A 13,851-nucleotide genomic window follows, 5' to 3' on the forward strand; every position below is an offset into this window, starting at 1 on the left:
GGTGGGACCAAACCTGGAGTATTCCATGCAGTTTGGTCTTCCTACCCAAGAAAGGATATATTTGCCATAGAGGAGTGCAGTGGAGGTTCACTAGGCTAATTCCGGGGATGGCCAGGTTGGTCTGACTAGGCCTGTTTTTACTGGAGTTTAGAATGGTGAGATATATCTGACTGAAACATACAAAATTCAATCAGGGCTGGACAGACCCGGTGCAGGGAGGATGTTTTAGAACGAGAGGACACAGTCTTAGATACAGGGTAGGCCATTTAGGATTGAGATAATTTTTTTTAGAAACTAAAAGTATCAAGGGGTATGGGGAGAAAGTTGGAATATGGCATCAAAATAGAGGTTAAGCAATGATTATATAGAATGGCTGAATGGACTGCTCCTGCTCCTAGTTTCTATGTTTCTGTTCTTGCATACAACATCTTCCCTTGCTCTCGCCCCTGAACCTCCAGATTATTAACCCTGCATGCCCTATGTGCTGCCTACTCACTCAGTCAGGACACCGCAGCACATTACCTCCATCTGCACCAGCACTTAAAACTGTGCTGTCCACTTTCATCTTATTCAGACACTGCCTTTGTCTCACCGCAAGTGAAAACAGACACATAATAAGGCTGAAAGATGCAGAATGAATGGTGGACTGCTGGATATTTGTCTCCTCGGCCACTACAAGGAGAGTGTCTTGGCTCTCACCAGTGACGGTCAGGACCATTCCTGCAGAGATGCTGAGACAGCCATGTTGCAGCAACCAATTAAGGAACATTGTTCATTGTTGTGCTACTCTCCCATTACTCCCCCTGTGAATGTGTTATTATCATACTACAACTTCTGATCTTTGGTTGTGACACTTTCTGCCTTATGTCTCCTGCAGAATGAGATGTCCATGGTCTCAGCCCCATGAGCCATCGCCTTTTAAGAAAGAGAACACAGTGCCTCAGAGGAAGCATTTGCAAGGCCGCCTCCTGCATTCTCCACCAGCTCAGGTACTGATACCTCTGTGAATATTTTACCTTAGGGCAACCTGCTGGTGAGCACTTTGCTGCCATATTTCTGCAGGGAAAGAAATGCCCCAGGCCTCTAACACTCAGAGGACTGCCAGATACCTATCACCTGCTCAGCCCCTGGCAGGAGAGGACCCCATTTTGTCAGCAATTTGTGACTACACATGAATGTACAAACAGAGTAAAGAGCAGCAGGTAGGTTTGTCAGTGGCAATGGGCAAACCAACACAAAGGTTACAAAACTACAGCAATGAGGCTGGGGCCCTGCTGCTTTAGGCATGTGAGTGTCTGGTTGCCTCCGTTGTTAGGTTGGCAGCTGCCATGGACTGCCATACCCAGCATGCTCAGAATCTGCTGGGTATGGGGCACAGACTTGCACTTCATCTCTGCATCCATTGGTGCTTACTGCCAACAGCAAAGTGACGGAGGGACGAGGGACCTTGAGCTCACTTCTGATTACCCTTCCTCGCAAAGAGTCGGGGTAGTGCCCGTAGGCACCCAGCCAAAAGAGGAACCAGATATAGGCATCCATTCAGAAGACTTCTCTCAGGACGCCCCAAAGGTGGCCAGGACTGTGCCTCTATCCTGCCTCCCACCCAGAGTCCTGTGGGAAGTCAGACCAAAGAAGTGCATCAGCCACTGAGCAGGGTACACTCAGCGTGTTTGGGTCTTCTATACAAATGCCTCTGGAGTTACTTCAACCAAACCTCTAAGGTCAAGAGGCACCACTAAGACTTTGTACATTTGGGCTTAAGATGGCACGGGAATGGCGATATTGTACACTTTTCACTGAATTCATGTACTTCTGTACTTTAGTACATGTCACAATAAAATCTACTTCTAATCTAATTCTATAGGGGTGGCACAGGGACATGATGGGAATGGAAGAAATAAGGAGATCTCTGAGGACATGTAGGTGTCAGGAGGGACACGTCTCTGTACATGAGTTCACTTTTGTCAATTCATGCTCATTTTCTACCATCGTCTGTGTGTATAGGTCTCTGTCTAGCCACAACTACAACATTGAAAGTGAAGAGCATACCCATTCTTAGCACGACACAATGTTCCAGCCCAAACAAATGAGTGTTAAGACCCCTAGCTGATAACTGGACAGGTCTCTGACTCTGTTCCCATGATGCTCCGACTGTGCATTGGATCCACGGAGCTGTCAGCCCCTCCCCACTACAACCCCTGGACTGTGCACATATAGATCCTCTGGCCCTAAGGGTTCCAAGCAGCTAACTGACCATGCCCAAGCCCCTGGACCTATTAGACTTGACCTATCATAGAGGGACCTCCTGACTGAGGGGTGTCTACATGGACTTGACTGAGAAATACTCCCCTTAGAATTGAACTCATTGATATTTTCTTGCGGCAATTGTCACTTAATAAATCTGTGACAGGCACATGGTGCCAATGTAACACTGACATACAGTGGTACCATACAGTAACTCAAGCACCCCCTTCGCTAATAATTGCTGGCAACCATGACATGCTGTCTGTATTTGTGTCTGTGCTAAACAGCAAGGCAAGGCAGTAGTAGTGCGAGTTTTCAAGGTCTGGCTGAGGGGCCAAAATGCAAGGCCAAACAAGGATGCTGTGAGCACAGACACAAGGTGAGTAAGCGGTCAGGCAGCAAACATCAATCCCTGAGGTCCAGTCAATTGGCTGGCTATCCCTGCATGTAAAGTCTCCTTCCAGTAACAGTCCAATGAGAGGTGCTGGTGTACATCAAATTGCAGCAGGGTAGTGCACAAGTGTCATGTAAGTTGATCAGAGATGGACCATAATGATGCAGTAAGGCTGGCATGTGTCAGATGACAAAGTCCTTGGGTGTAAGATATGTGCGCCTACTGCCCATGGAGTGTGCCCTGAAATGTTGTTGCTGAGTGTCCAATATGGAGGTCTGAAGGAGCAGGTAGTGAGCTGGAGTTGCTTTTCAGGGACTTCCATGTTGGAAATTCTCAGTCTTTATCCAATTGATATTACTGAGGTAGGCTTAAGTGATAATGAGTGATAATGTCTGATAATCCATACTAATAGTGCTCTCGCTCCTCTGAATGAGAATCTCATTTCAATGTCCAGGACTTTGTTGGAAAATAATACTTTTCCATCTCAACTTTTGGAAGGGCCTTGCCGGATATCTCCTCTGATTTTCCCATATTTCCCTCCCTTGCCCACATCAGTAAGGGGCTGGCAAGATTCTGCCTTCAATGTTTTCTGTATGTTTGCTTTCTTTAAGTTCATATAGAATCTCACCCAAAAGGAAGATAACAGAAAAATAAACCATTGGCTGGTTACTAAATTGTAAATATTGATGCCCCAGTCAAGAGTCCCCTGACTGAACTCAAGGTTCTGCTGATATTTCAGAGTGGGTTTTATACAAACTCAACAAGTTCCTGTGACGGACAAAACTGATCGAGTAAAAGTAAGGCTGGAGATGTGTCCTCTTGCACTCTCCACTGTTATTTTTAGAGCACTAGGTTTGTATCAAATTAATTAGTGTGCTATTTTAACCAAATTGGTGGATGTTCTTCCTAAAAAGTAAGTGACTTCATTAAAATCAAATGCATAAGAACTTGATGTGAGCTTAATAATAAGCTCACCCTGAATAAAACACAGCAAAATTTTCTGTGTGAATGATTCATTAAATGCATGATGGGTTTCATCACCTTGAAGTCTCCCTGAAATGAAGATTAATTAGATTTTGCCTATCTTTAACACATTGAATATAATTATCTTTTCCCTGGAGATGACGAGAGAAGTTGTAAGAAAGGGAGTAATTAGTTAGGTTGGCATGGAGAGGTGTCCATTGGGGTGAGACGGTTCACTGGGTGCTTTCTTGATTTATCAGCAGTTAGGGTTCTTAAGTGGTCAATTAACAGGTCACCCAAGGGCTTCAATTTGCCACCAACTTGATTATCTGTCTTCCAAGAGACGACAAAGGTGGCTAGTTTCTTGAACGGTCAGTTCTGCATACTGACTGGATTGTTGGGGCATGGGAATGGTGGGCCTTCGTTACCACACATAAGAGGGCAAGGACACTGCCTCTGAAAGTCACCATGCCTTGCCTTCATCTCCCTCCCCCCTCCCCACTACAGATTCCCCTCTGCTCACTACTCCCACCCCGCAAAAAGTAAAAGAGAACATAAGAACATAAGAACTAGGAGCAGGAGTAGGCCGTCTGGCCCTTCGAGCCTGCTCCGCCATTGAATAAGATCATGGCTGATCCTTTCATGGACTCAGATCCACTTACCCGTGTTCTCACCATATCCCTTAATTCCTTTATTGTTCAAAACAAAATCTACTTTTTTTTTAAAAAACATTTACTGAAGTAGCATCAACTACTTCCATAGATTAACAACCCTCTGGGTAAAGAAATTCCTTCTCAGTTCAGTCCTAAATCTGCTCCATCTAATCTTGAGGCTATGCCCTCTTGTCCTAGCTTCACCTGCCAGTGGAAACATCCTCTCTACTTCTATCTTATCTATTCCCTTCATAATTTTATATGTTTCTATAAGGTCCCCCCTCAATCTTCTGAATTCCAATGAATATAATCCCAATCTACTCAGTCTCTCCTCATAAGCCAACCCCCTCAACTCCGGAATCAACCTAGTGAACCTCCTTTGCACCCCCTCCAGTGCCTTACATCCTTTCTCAAGTAAGGAGACCAAAACTGCACGCAGTACTCCAGGTGTGGCCTCACCAGCACCTTGTACAGCTGCAACATAACCTCTCTGCTTTTAATTTCAATCCCTTTAGCAATGAAGGACAAAATTCCATTTGCCTTCCTAATTACTTGTTGTACCTGCAGACCTACCTTCTGTGATTCATGCACAAGGACACCCAGGTCCCTCTGCATAGCAGCATGCTGCAACTTTTTACCATTCAAGTAATAATCCTTTTTACTATTACTCCTACCAAAATGTATGACTTCACATTTATTTACATTGTATTCCATCTGCCAGACCTTTGCCCACTCACTCAATGTATCTATGTTCCTCTGCAAAGTTTCACAGTCCTCTGCACACTTTGCTTTGCCACTCATCTTAGTGTCATCTGCAAACTTTGACACCCTACACGTGGTCCCCAACTCCAAATTATCTGTACAAATTGTAAATAATTGCGGTCCCAACACCGATCCCTGAGGCATACCACTAGTCACTGACTGCCAGCTAGAATAGCACTCATTTATCCCCACTCTTTGCTTCCTGTTAGTCAACCAATCCTCTATCCATGCTAATACTTTACCCTTAATGCCATACATCCTTATCTTATGCAGTAGTCTCTTGTGTGGCACCTTCTCAAAGGCCTTTTGGAAATCTAGGTACACCACATCCACTGGGTCCCCATTGTCCACCTTGCTCGTAATGTCTTCATAGAATTCCAAAAGATTTGTCAAGCATGACCTGTCCCTCATGAACCCATGCTGCGTCTGCCCAACGGGACAATTTCTATCAAGATGCCTTGCTATTTCTTCCTTGATAATAGACTCGAGCATCTTCCCCACTACAGAGGTTAAGCTAACCTGTCTATAATTCCCCATCTTTTGTCTACTTCCCTTTTTAAACAGTGGCGTCACATTTGCTGTTTTCCAATCTGCTGGGACTGCCCCAGAGTTCAGCGAATTTTGGAAAATTACTGCCAGTGCACCTACTATTTCTCCCGCCATCTCTTTTAGTACCCTGGGATGCATTCCATCAGGGCCAGGAGACTTATCAATCCTTAGCTCCATTAGCTTGCCCAACACTACCTCTTCCGTAATAATGATTGTTTCCAGGTCCTCACCTACCTTCGTCTCTTTGTCAATTACTGGCATATTATTAGTGTCCTCCACTGTGAAGACCGATACAAAATATCTGTTCAATGCCTTGGCCATTTCATCATATCCCATAACTAAATTCCCCTTCTCATGCTCTAAAGGGCCATCGTTTATTTTAGCCACTCTTTTTCGTTTTATATATTTATAGAAACTTTTCCTATCTGTCTTTACATTCTGTGCTAGTTTTTTCTCATGTTCTATCTTACTTTTCCTTATAGCTCTTTTTGTGTCTTTCTGTTGACCTTTAAAGTTTTCCCAATCTTCTAGTTTCATGCTGTTTTTGGCCACTTTGTATGCCTTCTCTTTCAATTTGATAACCTCCCTTATTTCTTTAGACACCCATGGCAGATTACCCCTTTTCTTACAGTCCTTCCTTTTCATTGGAATATACTTTTGCTGAGCACTTTGAAAGATTGCTTTGAAAGTCCTCCACTGCTCGTCAACTGTCCCACCATAAAATCTTTGTTTCTAGTTTACTTTAGCCACGTCCTCCCTCATTCTATTGTAGTTCCCCTTGTTCAAGCACAGGACCCTGGTATTGGATTTTATCTTCACACTCTCCATCTGTATTCTAAATTCAACCATACTGTGATCACTCCTTCCAAGAGGATCCCTAACTATGAGGTCATTAATTATTCCTGTCTCATTACACAGGACCAGATCTAGGATAGCTTGCTCCCACATTTGTTCCATTACATACTGTTCAAGAAAACCATCACGGATACACTCAACGAACTCCTCCTCAAGGCTACCCTGACCGAGCTGGTTCAACCAATCTACATGTAGGTTAAAATCCCCCATGATAATTGCCGTAACATTTTTACAGGCATTAGTTATTTCTTTGTTTATTGCCCGCCCCAATGTGATGTTATTAATTGGTGGCCTATAGACTACGCCTATCAGTGACTTTTTCCTCTTAGAATTTCTAATTTCCACCCAGATGGATTCAACCTCATTCTCCATGGAATCTCTATCATCTCTCAGCACCGCCCTGATGGCGTCCTTGAATATCAGAGCTACACCACCTCCCTTACCTTCCTGTCTGTCCTTCTGAATAGTCTGGTACCCTTGGATATTTAACTCCCAGTCGTGACCATCCTGTAACCATGTCTCCGTAATGGCTACCAAATCATATTCATTCACGATGATTTGTGCCGTTAACTCATCAACCTTGTTACGAATGCTACGAGCATTCAGGTAAAGTGCCTTTATGCGAGCTTTCTTACCCTCATGATTTCCAACATCTCTAATAATATCTCCTGAGTTATCCTTCCTTTTTGCTTCTTTCATAGTCTGCCTTGAACTTAAACCCTCCTGCACACATGCTAACCTGCTGCTTACCTTTTTATTTACCATCATACTCCCTGTCGTTTTCCCTTTCCCTTCCCCCCAACTCACTAGTTTAAAGTCCTAGTGACCATCCTATTTATCCTTTTCGCAAGAACACTGTTTCCAGATCGGTTCAGGTGGAGACCGTCCCATTGGTACAGATCCCTCCGGTTCCAAAACTGATGCCAATGCCCCATGAAATGGAACCCCTCTTTCCCACACCACTCCCTTAGCCACGTGTTTACTTCCCTAATTTTCTTATCCCTAAGCCAATTTGCACGTAGCTCGGGCAGTAATCCGGAGATTATGACCCTCGAGGACCTGTTCCTTAATTTCGTTCCTAGTGCTTGATAATCCCCAAACAGGTCCTCCATCCTAGCCTTGTCTATGTTGTTAGTCCCAACGTGGACCACAACAACTGGATCCTTCCCCTCCCGCTCCAATATCCTTTCAAGCCGGTCAGAGATGTCCTGCACCCTGGCACCGGGCAGGCAACACACCATGCGGGACTCCCGATCCGGCTTGCAAAGGATACTATCTATCCCCCTAACTATAGAATCCCCTATAACTACCACTTGTCTTTTTGCTCCCCCCTCTTGAATGGCCTTCTGCACCATGGTGCCGCGGTGAGCTGGCTCATCCTCCCTGCAGCCCTTTTCCTCATCCACACAGGGAGCAAGTATCTCGTACCTGTTGGATAAGGTCAAAAGCTGAGGCTCCTCCACTCCTGAACTCAGGATCCCCCTGCCTGCCTCACTTGCAGTCACACCCTGTTGTCCCTGATCACTAACTGAATTTGAATTACTTAATCTACCAGGTGTGACTGCCTCCTGAAACAAAGCGTCCAGGTAACTCTCCCCCTCCCGGATGTGCCGCAGTGTTTGAAGCTCAGATTCCAGATCTTCAACTCTGAGCCGGAGTTCTTCCAGCAACCAACACTTGCTGCAGATGTGGTCACTGCCGTTCACAATGGGATCAGCCAGCTCCCACATCATACAGTTACAGCATATCACCTGCCCAGCCATCTCTACTTAGTTAATTACTTTATTACTTTATCTCAATTTATGAGTTAAATACTTTCTAATACTTCTCTGCTATGGTCCTTTCAAATAACCAATTAATAGATAAATAAAAAAAGAAAGTAAATTTTTAACCAATTACACAATACAGAAGAAATAGAAGAAGTATAAAAACCTTACCTTACCAACACACCACAGAGTCCTTTTTTTTAGGTTAGAGGTGGAGGGCGGGTGGGAGACACTACACTTTTAGTGTCTCGGGTTCAGCCGCTGCCCAAATATATTCCAGGCAGCCCCCTGGTCCTCGCTGTCGCCTCTCTCTCTGCTGCTGAAAAATGAAGAGAAAGACCAATCTTCTCATCACTGGATCACCTGAAGAGGAGGCCTCTTCTGACAGACTTTCGGACGACAAGTTGCCAGCATCTGATTGGCCAATGAGTTAGCAAACTACAGGCAAGGCTCGCAACAGACACATCACAAATTTCCCTGCGTTACAACATTCTGCAGTCTTTCACCATTTAAATAATATTCAACTCTTCTATTCTTCCTGCCAATGTGCATAACCTAACATCTTCTCAGATTAGGTTCCATCTGCCAAGTTATCCTCACCACTTGCCTTCTCACCAATTGTGTCATCCACAAATGTGGCGACATCATCATTTCCACGTATATAATTGTGACCCCTGCACTAATTATTGTGGCGCTCTTCTATATATAGGTTGGCATCCTGAAAATGCTCCTTTTATCATAATACTCTGACTTCTACTAAACAAGTAATCATCTATCTGTGTTGATACACCATGTCCAAAACCATGGACTCTTAAATTAATAAGTAACCTTATCAAATCATTTTGGAAATGTAAATATACTACATCTATTGACTCTAGTCTATCTGTCCTGTTTGTTACTGCTTCAAAATATTATTATAAATTTGTCAGGCGTGGTTTTCCCTTCATGAGGCTATGCTGACTCTGCTTGATTATATTATCTATTTCTAATACTCTCTGTTATTATATCCTTAGTAATAGGCTGTAATATTTTCCCACATTGCCTTTTTTTCCTTTTACGTATAATTCTTAACTTCCCTGCTTAAACACAGTAGGCTTATTCTCTGCCTAGAATCTTCCTTCTTCATTAGGATTTATCTGTGCTGTGAGTCATTAGCTCATATCTTCTGAAGCATCTGCCATTGTTTCTCAACTATCTTTCATGCTAAACTTCTTCCCCAGCCTACACCAGCCAGCTTGCCCTCACTGCTATATAATTACCCTTATTTGAGTTTAGTATAGTTGTTTCTGACCTAAGTTTCTTACTCTTAAACTGAAAACCAAACTCTTTCATGTTATCCTCATTGTTTCCTGTGGAATTGTTCACTTTGAGATCATTTATTAAACCTGCCTCATTATACATTACCAGATCCATAATCACCTGATCCCTGGTTGGAATCACACTATCTAGGAAATTGTCCCAAATACATTCTATGAATTCATCTTCGTGGCTATTTTTGCCAGTTTGATTTTTCCAATTTACAATAGGATTGAAGTCATCCTGATTAATATGCTGCCATTTGTTTGTGCCCTCATTATCTCCTGATTTATTCTCTATGCTACAGGCTAGCTACTGTTTAGGGGGCCTATAGACTACACCCACAAGCATCTTTTTCCCCTTGTTGTTTCTTTTCTCTCCCATGTTGATTCTACATTTTGTGATCCAAGGCCATTTCTTGCTTTCATACTTATTCTATGTCATAAAAACAAAACTCCCCCATCACCCTTCATTTTTGCCTGTCCTTTTGAAAAGTCATATCACTTGAAAATATAGTTCACAGCTTTGATCTCCTCATGCCCATTTCTCTGTAATGGTGATAAGATCATACACTTTAATGTTTATTTTTGCCATTAGTTTATTAATGTTGTTCCAAATACTAAGTGTATTTAAGTAAAGAGCCATTAATTTAGCCAATTTACCCTTTTCCTTCTTTGACCCTAATTGTTACAGACAACTGTTGCTTTTTATTTGGTGGTTGTACGTTCTGCTACTTCATGTCCCACTGTCGGTATCATTAACAAAATAGGTGCTGTGTAATGCTACCATATCTTTGATGTTGTAAGCCTACTTGTCGCCCATCCAAACCAAGAAAGGGAAACTTCTGTTCATAGTCAGAATTCAATACCTCCCTCAGTTTTTCTTTTATTTACATTTTACAGAAACATTTCACAGGAACATAGCAACAAGAGTAGGCCATTCAGCCCCTCGAAACTGTTCCACAAATTTGTCATTGCCCAATCATTGCTTCCTGATCTGCTTTCATCTCTCACTGACTGTTTTCAATCTTGTTGATGAACTTGAGTGTGGAATTTGCTTTTTTTTTAACTTGGCCTTCTTTATAAACAGATAAAAGGCACAGAATGACTTGGAGAAGGAAAAGGACACCATTTGTTTGGATGGGAAAATACAATCAAAGTCGGTAGTAAATCTTCTTATTTGCAATCACTTTGCATATTTAATCATAAATCAAACACTTTCTGCATAGTAGTTATTATGCTGCATTGTAAAATATAAGTGCATTAAAGAGCTTAGACTTTCTGATATGTCTACAGTTTCACTGGATTGCTAAAAACAGGTTTTGACATGGGCTAAAGTGAACTGCTCTGTTTAAGACCATTATTTGCAACTGTGCTTAATTATAGCAATAAGGGCAACTTCCTGTAATTATTTACAGCTCTGGACTAGATTTGGAATTGAACAATGAGTACTCCAGAAGTAGAAACAGAACATTATATGGAAAATTAAATTTAAAGGGTGAGTAATCATCTCTGTGGCTGTTTTTACTGGGTCTTTGCATTCTTTCACTTTCATATATGGGCCCTCAGCTCTCTCACTGCTATCAGTTACTAGACCTCAGTTCTAGCTAGGCAACGATTACTTGACTTGTCTCTCTCACTAGCCCTGGCTACCGGACTACAGCATGAGTTACTGGGCTCTGTCTGTCTCCCTAGTCTGAGTTACTGCGGCCCAGGCCTTGCCTTGACTCAGTTACTAGACCCCAGCTCTCATAGCTGCCTGACTTCAGTGTCACTCTCCCTGTCCTTGGTTGTAAGGCCCTACTGCTCTTTCTTGTGTCAGTTGCTGGACTTTGACTGTCTCCCTGAAAATAGTGACTGGGCACCAACTCTTTCCCTGCATTCAGCTATACTGGGACATCACTTTCTTCCAGCCTCAGTTACTGGGCCCCAGCTTCCTCCCTGCCTCCTATCCTAGCCCTGTTACTGGGCTCCAGCACCTGCCCTCGCTCTGTTACTGGGCTTGCGCTGACTCTTTGGTCTTGGTTACCAGGCCCCAGCTCTTTACCGGCCTTGGTTACTGAGCTCCGGTTCTCTCACTTGACTAAGTTTCTGGGCCTAGCTTTTCCGCTGGTTTAGTTACGAAGTGCCAGGTCTCTCTTTAACCATAGTGACTGGGTCTAGGTTTTCTCCCAGTCTCTGTTCCTGGGTTGTAGCCTCCAATCGATATGTGTGGTAGGCAGTGTTTAGGGGATGGTGAGAACAGCTTGGGAAGTGAATAAGAAATACTCCCTGCTGTTACTTTGTTGAAGATTAAGAGAAGGCTGAAGAGGTGGTAATTGCCTGGGGTACAATTCTGCTGCTGTTGCTAATGGTCTACACTGCCTCACGAATGCTTAGTTTGAAAGATATCCTGTTCAGAAGAATGATAGTGCCACACAATATGATGGAGAGTATCCTCAAAGTTAAGGTAGGACTTTGTCTCCACAAGGTCTGTGTGGTTGTCACAACTACTAGTGCTGTTATGAGCAGATGCATGTATGAGGTCAAATAGGCTTTTCCCCCTTGTCGGTTCCTTCACTATTGGTAGCAAGCCTGGTCTAGCAGTTATGCCGCTTGGGATTCCACTACCTCGGATGAAGATAAGTCATGCAGGACTTTAAGCATTAACTCTGTTTCTCTCTGCATAAATGTTGCCAGACAGAGGGTGGTGGTGGGGGATTGCTTTTCAGACTGGAGGCCAGTGACCACTGTGTGCTGCATGGATCGGTGCTGGGATCCAACGCTTTTTGTCATTTTTGTAAATGATTTGGAAATGAATGTAAAGAGTATAGTCAGTTAGTTTGCAGATGACACCAAAATTGGTGGTGTAATGGACAGCAAAGAAGGTTACCTCAGAGTACAACAAGACCTTGATAAGATGGACTTATGGGGCAAGGAGTGGCAGACGGAGTTTAATTTAGATAAATGTGAGGTGCTGCATTTTGGTAGGTCAAATCAGAGCAGGACTTATACACTTCATGGTAAGGTCCTGGGGAGTGTTGCCGAACAAAAAGACCTTGGAATGCAGGTTCATAGTTCCTTGAAAGTGGAGCTGCAGGTGGAGAGGGTTAATGAAGAAAGCATTTGTTACACTTGCATTTATTGGTCAGTGAATTGAGTGTAGGAGTTGGGAGGTCATGTTGCGGCTGTACAGGACATTGGTTAGGCCACTTTTGGAATATTGTGTTCAATTCTGGTCTCCCTGCTGTAAGAAGGATGTTGTGAAAATTGAAAGGGTTCAGAAAAGATTTACAAAGATGTTGTCAGGGTTGGATGCTCCGAGCTTTAGGGAGAGGCTGGGGCTATTTTCCCTGAAGTGTCAGAGGCTAAGGGGTGACCTTGTAGAGGTTTATACAATCATGAGGGGCATGGATGGGGTAAATAGACAGATCTTTTCCCCACGGGTAGGGGAGTCCAAAACTCGAAGGCATAGGTATAAGGCGAGGGGGAAAGACGTAAAAGGGACCTAAGACGCAACTTTTTCATGCAGAGGGTGGTGCATGTATGGAATGAACTGCCAAGGGAAGTGGTGGAAGATGGTACAATTACAACATTTAAAATGCATCTGGATGGGTATATGGGACGGTTTAGTGGGATATGGGCCAAATACTGGCAAATGGGACTGGATTAGTTTAGGATTTCTGGTCGGCATGGATGAGTTAGACCAAAGGGTCTGTTTCCATGCTGTCTATCTCTATGACTCTATGATCTACTGAGTTACCCCAGACCTTTCTGTTTTTATTTCTGCAAAACTGCATGTTGTTCTTGTTGTTATTGTTGTATGAGTTTCACTGTATGTGATAGAACTGCGCACCACTGAACTCCTATTTTCTGACTGTTATAGAGGAGGTAGTACTGCATTATAAAGTTGTGAAGTAGCATAGCCTTTTATACTACTCCATGGTATCAGATTCATGAATTAGCATTTAGCATTTCTGCAAAACACCTAAAGGCATGCCCCAGTTTCGAGCTGACTGTCATTGTTGGTGTAAAGGGTAGTTTATAGGTGTTCTGACAGCAGATAACTAATCTGAAATCCTCATCACCAGGGCCTGATACAGATAGATCCTAATAATCATTTGCCTGGCATTGCAAGTTCAGTAAATTTTGTCCCCTCATGGGTATAGCCAGGCAGGAACCTGTTACCAATTATCCTATTGTATCCTATTTCACTGAATACTTCATGATTAATCAGACACATTTGTGTTTAAACAGGACAATCAGGCACTGTCCCAGCAAGCTTTTGAAATGATGAGTCTCCGTGTGCATTTATCATCGAAAGTACAGTCTGGGCAGAAGTATATGTGTGAATACAACAGAGAAGCAATCGTGGCACACATACACAATCT

Source organism: Rhincodon typus, chromosome 1 (assembly GCF_021869965.1).
Source record: "Rhincodon typus isolate 14 chromosome 1, sRhiTyp1.1, whole genome shotgun sequence".
Lineage (NCBI taxonomy): Eukaryota > Metazoa > Chordata > Chondrichthyes > Orectolobiformes > Rhincodontidae > Rhincodon > Rhincodon typus.